Source organism: Ursus arctos, unplaced genomic scaffold (genome assembly GCF_023065955.2).
Source record: "Ursus arctos isolate Adak ecotype North America unplaced genomic scaffold, UrsArc2.0 scaffold_15, whole genome shotgun sequence".
NCBI classification, from domain to species: domain Eukaryota; kingdom Metazoa; phylum Chordata; class Mammalia; order Carnivora; family Ursidae; genus Ursus; species Ursus arctos.
Genome location: NW_026622819.1, coordinates 60,188,587 through 60,198,861, shown reverse-complemented (window position 1 = coordinate 60,198,861; position 10,275 = coordinate 60,188,587). Strand labels below are relative to the sequence as shown.

At 50.1% G+C, this 10,275-nt stretch overlaps 1 long non-coding RNA gene across 1 annotated transcript; it reads right to left on the bottom strand.

Annotated features, from left to right (window-relative positions):
- Positions 1–5,254: 5,254 nt before the first annotated feature.
- On the bottom strand, positions 5,255–9,492 carry LOC130543743 (uncharacterized). The gene is made up of 2 exons (XR_008959300.1): positions 9,312–9,492; positions 5,255–5,400 (listed from the first exon to the last, which is right to left on the bottom strand). It is a non-coding gene; the product is annotated as an uncharacterized LOC130543743 (long non-coding RNA).
- Between the last annotated feature and the right edge of the window lie 783 nt (positions 9,493–10,275).

The window sequence follows — 10,275 nt, the reverse complement described above, 5'->3', positions numbered from 1 at the left end:
AGCCCAAAAGAGTAAAGGTCCATGGGTGCCACTGGCACCTCTGCATCTCACTGTCCCCACATCCGTTGAGGTCACACACCTCAGAGTGTGGCCACTCCTCATCTCCACCTCTGGATTTTTGTGCCCATGCCAGCTCACAGCCAGCTCACACCCAGAAGCACATGGGGAAGGGCATTCTGGACAACACAGTTTCAGCCTGACCACATCAACGCAGTACAAACCACCATAGTCAGGTTTAAGACCCCTCTGAACAGGTGTTTCCTCAGCAGCGAAATGGGGTCCCAACAGGCACACAATTATTTATCATAATTCTCAATTATATAGCAATTATTATTGATGTTATTTACTAACCATTGCCAGAATCTTTGTTACTTATGGAAACTTTGGCCCTTCCCTCTTATCGTGGCAGTGCCTTCAAGAATTTCCATCCCTAGGAAAAAAAAAGAATTTCCATCCCTAGTAAGTCAGACAGAGATAGACAAATACTGTATGATCTCACTTATATGTGGAATCGAAAGATGGTGAACTCCTAGAAACAGAGGGTAGACTGATGTCTGTCAGGGGCTAGGAGGTGGGGGAAATGGGGAGATGCTGGTCTAAGGGCACAAACTGCCAGTTAGAAGCTGAGTAAGTTTTGGAATATCCAGTATACTGCATGCTAACCGTAGTCAGTAATACCGTACCGTGTATACTACAAGTTGTTACAAGAGTACATCTTAAATGTTCTCACCATACCAACAACATGGTAATTACGTGAGGTGGGGAATGTGTTAACTAATCTTATTATGGTCAACGTTTTGCAATATATGCACATATGAAACCATCACGTTGTACATCTTAAACTTACACAATGTTATATGTCGGTTACATCTCAATGAAGCTAGGGAAAAAGAAAGAATTTTCATTCTCAAAGCCATGGCAGTGGTCTCTGTGGACAACCGTAACTAAATTTAAGCATCACGTTTTAGACATTAATTACTGTCCCACGAGTGGCTTTATGTCTGCTGTGCTCTGACCTTCGGCAGAACCAGGTTCTTCCCTTCCACGAGCCTGACTGGAGATCACTCCCATTTCTGCCTCAGCTTGTTTCTGGGGCTGTACTGGGGCCGTACTGGTAGGAGAAATGGATGGGGAGCATGGGGTTCTCACCTTTCAGACATAGTCACCACTTGCAGCCTGGGGAGAGCCTCTCCTTCCTTGGGGAGCTGACTCCACAGCTCCTAGCTACAATTTGCCTCCCCAAAGGATTGAATCAAACGAATTCCTTGCAGGAAGGAACAACCTTCCTGTGACTTCAGAAAGCATCTTTCTCTGGGGACTACAGAGCTGGCCCTTTAAGGCCCTTGGGCTGTCTGCTGGGGTGGGGTAGGAAATGCAGGGAAGAGGAAGGGAGAGAGGGGAAGTGAGAGAGAAGGAAAAAGAGAGAGAACGAGAGAACAGTTGTGATACCATGGCAACGCTGAATACTCCAAAATGGATTTAATTTGAAGATTAATATTCAGGGAAACAGAAGGACAACTTTCCTGGGCTTCTCACAGGCCCCAGAAGGCTGGTTCAGATGAGAAGTGGGCTGCGTGGGTTGAGACCCAGAGGGAGGGACCCGTGTCCTCAGAGATGAGGAAACTGAGGCTAGAAGAGAAGGGACCAGTCTAAAGTCACCTAGTTTGTCAGCAGCAGCCCCAGAAAATGGGTCAATGGCTCATTCGTTCATTTAGGCAACAAATATTTATTGAAGGCCTACGATGTACCAGACGCCATTCCAGGTGCTGGAGGTACAGCGTGGAATGAGTGAAAGATCAGTTGGTAGTACAGTAAATCGGTAAAACCTATCCCATGCAAACGTGGTGCAAATACGTGCCTCTTTGTAGACACAACCCAAGCAGCTACGTTCCTGAAGCACAGGTAGGGAAACTGAGGCTCGTGGAGGCTCAGGCACTTGCTAGGGTCATACACCCACCCAGTCTGCCTGAACGCGGGGACCGCGAGGAGTCTCTTTGCTACACCACTGCCCACACACTAGGCTGGGGTGACTCTGAGCTCAACGCTAAGCAAGCCCAGGCACCTGAGAGCTCAGAGAGCTGGGTCTCTGGGGGCTCCGATGCCCAGGGCAAGTGCCCGGTCCTCTGAGGCACCCTGGAGATGAGCCTCATGTGGACAGTGCTGCCCCCCGAGCGAGCGCCGGGCTCTCACCAAGAGGTAATGATCAAGTGGCCACTTGAGCTTGGCTGATCCCAACCCATCCCAACTTCACACACCTTCATTACTTTCGATACATACAAAAAAGCAGTAGGAATGGCTGCCTGTGGGGAGAAGACTGGGCATGTGAGAATCAGGGTAAGAAAGGGGACGTTTCAATTATTAACAAAGGAATTATTTTTAAAATCTGCTGAGTGAAAAATATAAATAACCATAAAAGTATAAATAACTGTAGAATATCCAGGCCAACTATGTCCACCAGCTGTACGATCTTGAATAAGTCCCCTGCTTCTCGGAGCCCTGGTCCGGCACCACTACAAAATGGGGGTGGGGGGGCTGCAGTAATTGGTAAATGAGTTCATGGATGTGAGATAGTCCATGTAGCTGCGAAAAGCTACCCAGGCAGCAGCACGAGGCATCATGAGACAGAGAGAAGCAGGGAAGGTTTTCACCGCTCTGTTAAAGGGCAGAAGAAAACAGAAATAAGGGCTGTGAGCTTGAGGCTGGCCATAAGAAAGGTGAGGAATGAGGCAGCTCTGCGGCCACCGTAGGCCTGGCTCAGCCTCCTTGGGGAAGTCCCGCCTTCAGGTCCTGGACCCAGTGAGTAAGGTCATTCAGTGAGATGCTTTCCGGCCTGGGATGGTGCCACGGGGCCACCAGTATGCAGAGAGTATGACATCCTGCCAGATCGCCAGGGACCCCGCACCTGCGAGGGCCCAAGCTCCAGGTGGGATATGGACCCATGGCTGGCCAAGCCTAAGAAATCAGGAGCTGCCTTCCTTTCAGTATGGAATTTCCCTGACTCCCTCCCCTGCCCCCCCAGGAAGCAGCAGCATTTCACAGGATGATGACAGCTCAGAGAAGCAAAAGCCAGTTGGGAGGCGGAAGATGGGCCAGGAGTCCCCAGTGAATTATCTTAAGCATGAAAAAAACCCTGCAACATCTTGAAACCCTTTATGGAGCTCATAATGAAAAAGAAATGGCTTTTTTTCTGCTGGAACAAAGGCGGTGGGGATGTTTCCCTTTCTAGAGCTTAAACTGGGATAGTTCTTTTGAAAAAAAGTCGAAATTTGGGGTTCTGTGGGTCAGATCAGGCATTCAAATGTCTTGTCTATCCCCCTTCCTCCCGACTCAACAAAACTAAAGTATTTGAATCCTTAGTGCTTTTGATGTACTGAAGGATCTGCTGGCCTTGGGCCAACGTACACACTTAGCAGCAATAGGCGGGGCTGTCTCTTTGAGCTGGGCATGCGCCCTCCTGACCACCAGAGTCCACACCACCCCCTCCCTGTAAATCACTGCCGCCTACATCCTTCACACTGTGGCCACTGTTGTAGCCCCAACCTTGTGTCCTCACACCTAGCTACTATGCCAAAGCCCTCGAAGAGAGTCGACCCAAACCCAGCGCCTGGCTCAGAAATGCATTTGTGATTTTGCCAAATGGTCTGCCTTCCTATTACTGATTCCCGTCATTAAGTGCTGGCCAAATCAGTTTCCCTGAGCACATCCTGGCTACAAGTCTACTGCTCTCCTGTCTAAGGACTGTGTGATTTTAAGGAAGCTATTTATTTAAGGGCTCTGAGCCTGTGAGCCTCTACTTCCATGGGAACGATGTGAAGAGAAATTTTCATTATTATTATTATTATTATTATTATTATTATTTCTGTTTCCTGATTTTGTAGGTTGACCGGGTGGTTCTTTCGCTTCACATGGTGTGAGCTGAGGCCCAGGGATGGCTCGAAGGTCCAAAGTGGCCTCGCTCACATGACTGGCATCGTTAGCTCTGACCACCAGCTGGGAGCCCCGTGGAGTTGCTGGGTGGGAATTCTGGCTCTCCTCTGTGCACCTCTCCACATGGCTGCCTGTGCTTCCTCATAGCGTGGCCGGGAGGGCTGTTCCAAGAGGTGAAGACAAAAGCTACAGCTCTCTAAAGGTCCAGAAGTTAACCAGCATCACCTCCCTCACATTCTACTGATCATAACAGGTGCCAGCCCCAAGGATTGATGGGAAGGGCAGACGGACTCTGCCTCTTGAGGTGGACGTAGAAGTCCTCCTCACAAAAAAGCATGGGAGGTAGGGAATATTTTTGTAGCCACTTTGGAAACACAATGTCCAACAGATGGATTTCCACACTGGAGCCCTTTAACAATGTTTCGTTCATTCATTCATTCATTCATCCATCCTACACACATTCAGTAAGCCCTTGTTGTGATCCAGGCCTTAAACTAGGCACTGGGAAGCTGAAGTTGGTTCCACCTACCAAGGAATTCATAGTTCTGGATGGAAACAGTCAAGTAAAGCGTAGCTACAGCACAACATTACCATGTTGTTTTACCATTACTGCTTTGCTAGAAGAATGCCCTGGGATTGGCAAGTGGCCCATCAGCGGACCAGTGGGAATCAGCCTGGGAGACTGGCTGGCTCTCCTGGGAGAGAAAGGCTTTTTCACAGGGCTGTTATGTTGGCAGCAGGATGCCTGGAGCTGCCGGACGCAGGCTTGCCATCACATGGAATCTGCCAGTGGCCCTCCAGCCAAGTATGGAAAGGGCTTGTGACAGGTGCGTCAAGCAAATTTCCTTTTTTGCTAAAGTAATTTGGGTTCAGGTTTTACCTCACCTCCTATCAAAGGGAATCCCTACCAACACTGTTCCTGAGGCACTCACAATCTAGCAGAGGGGGCCCACGTGCAGCAAATAATGATGTTTCCGTGGCATATGGGATAAAACAGAGATGTGCACAGGGCATTATGAGGGAGGGATTGGGGTCATTTTCTTGGAGCCTGGTAAAGAAGTTCTGGAATGTTTCCTGGAGCAGACCCCTACCCATATACCTACCACAGGGCTGGTCAAATTAGCAGGTGCTCTGTATGGACCAGTGTGGAAGAAATGGCAGGGTCTTAAGACAAAACTAATAGAGCCCTGGTTGTTCCTTTTTAAATCTGTCCCCTTCCTAACTTCCGAAATTCAGGAGTTTTTCAAATTGGCGGCCCTGGCATCTGTGTGACAGAAACAGAATCTCCTTAGCAAACGCAGTCTTTTACTAGACCTCCAGAGGTTAACAGGCCTGACAGATCTTTGACATTTATTGGATTTTACAAGCTACTGGATCTGACTCAGAAAGCTGATCAGATGTTCCAAATCGATGGCCCCTTTGGGGAGCTGTCTTCACACGGAGCCATAATGAGGTGACCTTGGACGCCCGAGTCTAGGAAGAACAGAGAATGTCAGAATCGCAGGCATTCTAAACTGATCAAGGCCTACACGGTGCCCTCAGGGTCCCTCTGGCCCTGAGTTGCTCTGCCCACAGATTCCGTCCTTGCACATTCCTTCCAGCTCACCCTGCCCGCACAGCTACAAGCACCAGTCCCCTTTCTCAAAATCCCTTCCCTCATTCCGCGAACATTTGTGGACAAGCTTTGTTATAATGGCGTTTAAAAAGCAAACATTTCCTGGGCCACTGTTCTGCACCGGGCGCAGTTCAGGCAGAGGGGACCGAGAGAAGATCGTGATGTGTTCCTTCTCTTCTAGAAGGTTACGGTCCTCTGGGGAAGACTTCCAGATACCCAAATCCTGTTTGTACCCGGTGATGGGTCTGGTAGGGGTGAGAGAGAGAGAGCAGGTGGTAGGGAGGAAGGCAAGCTGACTCTGGAGGAGTAGGGAAGCCTCCCAAGTACAGGGCCTGTGGCTGGGTTCTGAAAGCCAAGTAGGAGCTCACCAGGCTGGGAAGAAGAAGAAAGGTGGGGAAACGAGACAGATAACAAATAGAGAAGTGCAGACACACACAGATGCTGTCCCTGGAGCATACAGAGCACAGCAAGCCTACATCACTTTCTCAGCTTGGCAAAAAGAAATCCTGAAGGGCTGGGAAGAGCAGGAAAAAGACACTCTCACAGGTTACTAGAAGGGACGAGAATTACTATGAAGCTTTTTTGGAAATATTGGTAATGTCTGTTCAAATTTAAAATATACATGACCTCCAACCCAGAAATTCCACTTTTGGGACTTAACTTGGGTCTCTATACATTAAGATAAAATTCAGTGTAAGTTTAAATCAATAAGATAAAATAAAATCCTCTGCAATTTCCCAGCTGCGGTGACCATGAGTTGTTTTTCCCGCCCAGAATCCCTTCTTTTGGAAAGAGCACCCTGGTTTCCTTCGGGGAACAGCTCTTCCCACTTGTGTCCATGTGGGTTTATGGTCATCTTGGAGCAAGCTTCTTTATTTCTCTATTTATTCATAGCAGGCAAACAGACATCCACAGTCTTGGGGGAAGGGGGAAGAAGATTTATTTGGGGGCTGACGGCTGTCCCTCTCTAAATCCCATGGTATAGAGGTCCAGGGCAGAGATGGGCAAATTTGCCTACTAGGATCCACAGGTAACTGGTTATTTGTGCGGGTTGCTCATTTTGGGGAGAATTCTCCGCCTCAGGAGTCTACCTGGTGGGCAGAGCCCACCTCCCACTACAAAAGTCAAAACTCATTTTCCAGCCTCCTCTGTAGCTAGAGAGACAGCAGATAAGCCAGGCTTCTCCTACCACACGTGCCCTCTCAGGAGATGAACGTGGTCACTACTGAGAAGCAGGGACTGCATAGAACCCATGCCGGCAAGGGTGGCGCCCAGAAGCTGAAGCAGGGGTCCAGAGGCCAGGTCAGCCCCCAGCTCCGGGGCCCGGCCCTGCCAGTGTGGGAGGTGCGGGTGGCAGGGTCTGTGCCCGGCAGAGGACAGTCGTATTGTTTAGCAAGTTGTTCCTAGCTGAGTGATCCCCAAGCCTGAGTGCCTGGCCCACCGAATGACTCTCAAAGCTCCCCCACAAACAACTTCTAAGAAACATTTTTCTGCTTCAACTGGCCAGTTTGGTTCGTGTCTCCGAGTATGGAGAGAGATGCGGAGCTAGCCGGGAGCAAGAGGTTGCAAGAACTGACGAGGGTCTCCACACTCCCCTTCACCCACCTTGGACTGCAGCCTGCCCTCTGGAGACTGCTGAAGAACGTGGGTTCAGAGGGAGGGATGGGGCTGGGAGACAGGTTCTGAACATTCTGCCAAATTGCGCCCCTGGGGCTTTGATGTGCGTGGTGAAAAGACAAGAGACCTTTTCTGCACACCCGGCTGGGGGAAAAAGTTTTACCCATTCCCCTTCAACACTTGAATGACTACATCTTCAGAAGTGAAATCCAGGCACTTGTGGTGAGGGAAGGATGGGAAAATGTGTGACAATGGAGCCCATCCCACTGGGAAAAGGAAAAATCAATCGCCTACTCTACCCACTGGTTCTGGGGCTCAGTGAAGCGGCCATGCAGGTTAAACTGAGCGCTACGGGCTCCTCAGGAAGGAGGGGGCAGAGTGGTCCCGGGTTCAGAGGCCCCGGTTCCCCCTGGCTGAAGCTTCTGGGCCAGCACATGCCACAAAGTCAGGCTTCCATAAAGCCTCTCGGGCTTTACAAACTCAGGGCCTGGTGAATTCCAGACATTCTGAGTGGCTGCATGGACCGCACGCCCCGTGTTTCAGCTAGGAAAGCCCTCTTGAGGGCCTTCTGGAATTCAATTTATTTGTCCGTAGGTGGTTTGAGATTTCTAGTGGAGAATCGGGGTCTTAATTCAGAGAGGCCGAGCATATACATTTAAAATGCCAATAAGCAAGAGCTCATTATTGATATGCCAAGAGAAAGGCAGCCAGCCCACACAGAACTCCTCAGCTGTAAATTCACGACTCTGGCCGACTTCTGAACTTCAGGTCCTCCTACGAGGCTGAGGTTGAGGGCCTTGCCTGAAGGAATTCAGTTGTGTTCTGGGCTGTTCTAACTTCAGCTGTTCTGATGCTGGCACAACTCTATGAATAGACTAAAAACCATTAACTTGCCTACTTTAAAAAGGCAGATTGCATGGCGTGTGAATTCCATCCCCGTAAAGTTGTCACCACGCTGCACAAAAGGAGCATGCAGGGGCAGGCTGGGTTGGAATGTCAGCCCTACTATGCGGACTGGAAGCTGATACTACACCTGGTTGAGCTTGGTTCCTGAACCTCTAAAGGGATCAGATGTGACCAAATCACACTCGTGTCATGGAATCACTATAAAGGGGAAATGAGAGCTGTGACACTGCCCGACCCATGGGTCACACTCTGTAATGTGTGTGCCTCATCAAGTCCCTGCTATGTACCAGACCCTGGGGACAGAGGGACAAATGAGACTTTGCTCCTGCCTTGGAGGAAAAGGCACTTGAGGGTGGGAGACAGGCGGTGACATTGTATCAGTGCTGTGATTCAGGGACAGAAGATGCAGGTGAGGAGAACCGGAGGGCTCAGGGAGGACAGATACTGCTCCTTAGACATCTTCCCTGGCCTCCAATTCCCACAAGCCAGGACCGTCTGCCTCGTGACCCTCCTTTGCTCCCTCCACAGCACCCTCTGAACGTATTCTCGTTCAGTCACTTGCATGCTTCCTTCATGCCTGTGTCTGTCTAGCTAGACTGGTGGCTCTGTGAGAGCAGGGCCCTTGTCTCCAGGGACCACAACAGTGGCCTGTACTAAGGAGACACTCCATATTTGTTGAACAAAAGAAAGCATCAGGATGAGGCCTGGAAGGTAAGTAGGAATTAGCCAAGTGAAGAAGCCAGAATGGGAATTCCAGGAGGAGACAGCAGCGGCCATAGCCACTGAAACTAGAGGCTGCATGGCATGAGGAGAGGGGATGAGAGAGAAGTGGCAGGAGAGGAAGAGGGAGACACAGGTGGGACAGCCCCAAGACGAGACCGGGCCCTCGCTCTGGAGTGTGTGTGGCGGGGGGTCTCTAGGCACTACCAAGATCCCCCTCTCTGCTGGCTTCAGTCTACGAAAACCCGAAAACCCGCACAGATCCTGGTCGTCCTGCTGAGTGCAACCCTTGCGTTTCTATAGTAACCGTCACCATGGCACCAGAGGCCCGGATCCAACTTCCGGCACCACTGAGGCCCTGAGCTCCTGTCCCCCTCCCCAGCAGCCTCCACCCCACAACACAGCACCCTGGGGACGTGCAAGGAGGGCTGTGGCCAGACATAGGGCACAGGGTGACAGGATTAAACATCAGATATATCACCACAGACCTACCTGCCAAGGGCAGACACACTGAACATTTACTCACAATTTCGGTTTCACTGCTTTGCTCAGACAGGGGGTGGGGAGTTGGGTTTCAACACACAGCAAGCGCTGGGGTAGACGGGCCTTGGTGTGGGCTGGCGGGGTGGGGCATGCCACTCAGGGCAGGCCCCGGAAACCCCAGCTCCCCGGGGCTCCAGGACCCTTGGTCTCTCTGAGCCTCACTCTCCCATCTGCAAAATGGGAAGGATAAACAATGATCCCATGAACTCACTGCAGATATCAGATTAACAAGCATGGAGCCCCGCACCTGGCAGGTACTTGACAAATATCTGGCGAGGCAATTTGCACGTACTATAAAAAATGAATGTCATCTCTGTCAGTCAACAAAACTGTGACGCCCAGTTCCCTTTTCTCTCCCCTTCCTGATGCACACTCTGTTCAGACCCAATTCTGTCGCAGGAGCTTCAGATCATCTGTTCTCTGCCATCCCCCAGGCTCTCGGAGGGGTAATCACAGGTTTCTGAGTCACAGACCTGTGTTCTAATCCAGCCGCTCACTGGCCTTGTGACCCCGGGCAAGCTGAGTCACCTCTCAACTGTCTGCTCTCAGTGAGATCCCTTTCGTTACAAAACTCAGAAATCCAACCAGGCAAGCGTAAGCCCAAAGGACGGCTGAGGTTAGGGTCGCAGATTTAGGAAATAAAAATAGAAGATGCCCAGTTAAATGTGAATTTCAGATAAACAACAACGAAGTTTCTATACAGGTAGTTCTCAAATATTTATGCTAAAAAAATAAAAAATAAATAAACAACAACAACAACAAAAAAAAAAACCCCAAAACACTCAGTGTGTCAGAAACTCAAATTTAACTGGCCAACCTGTATCTTGTCTGGCAGGCCTACGTGGGGTGGGTACTTACTAACTCATGAAAACGAGCTGGATCTGGGAGTTCAAGTAATACCACGAGAATTCTCTCTCTCTCTCTCTCTCTTCCTGCTCCCATCTCTG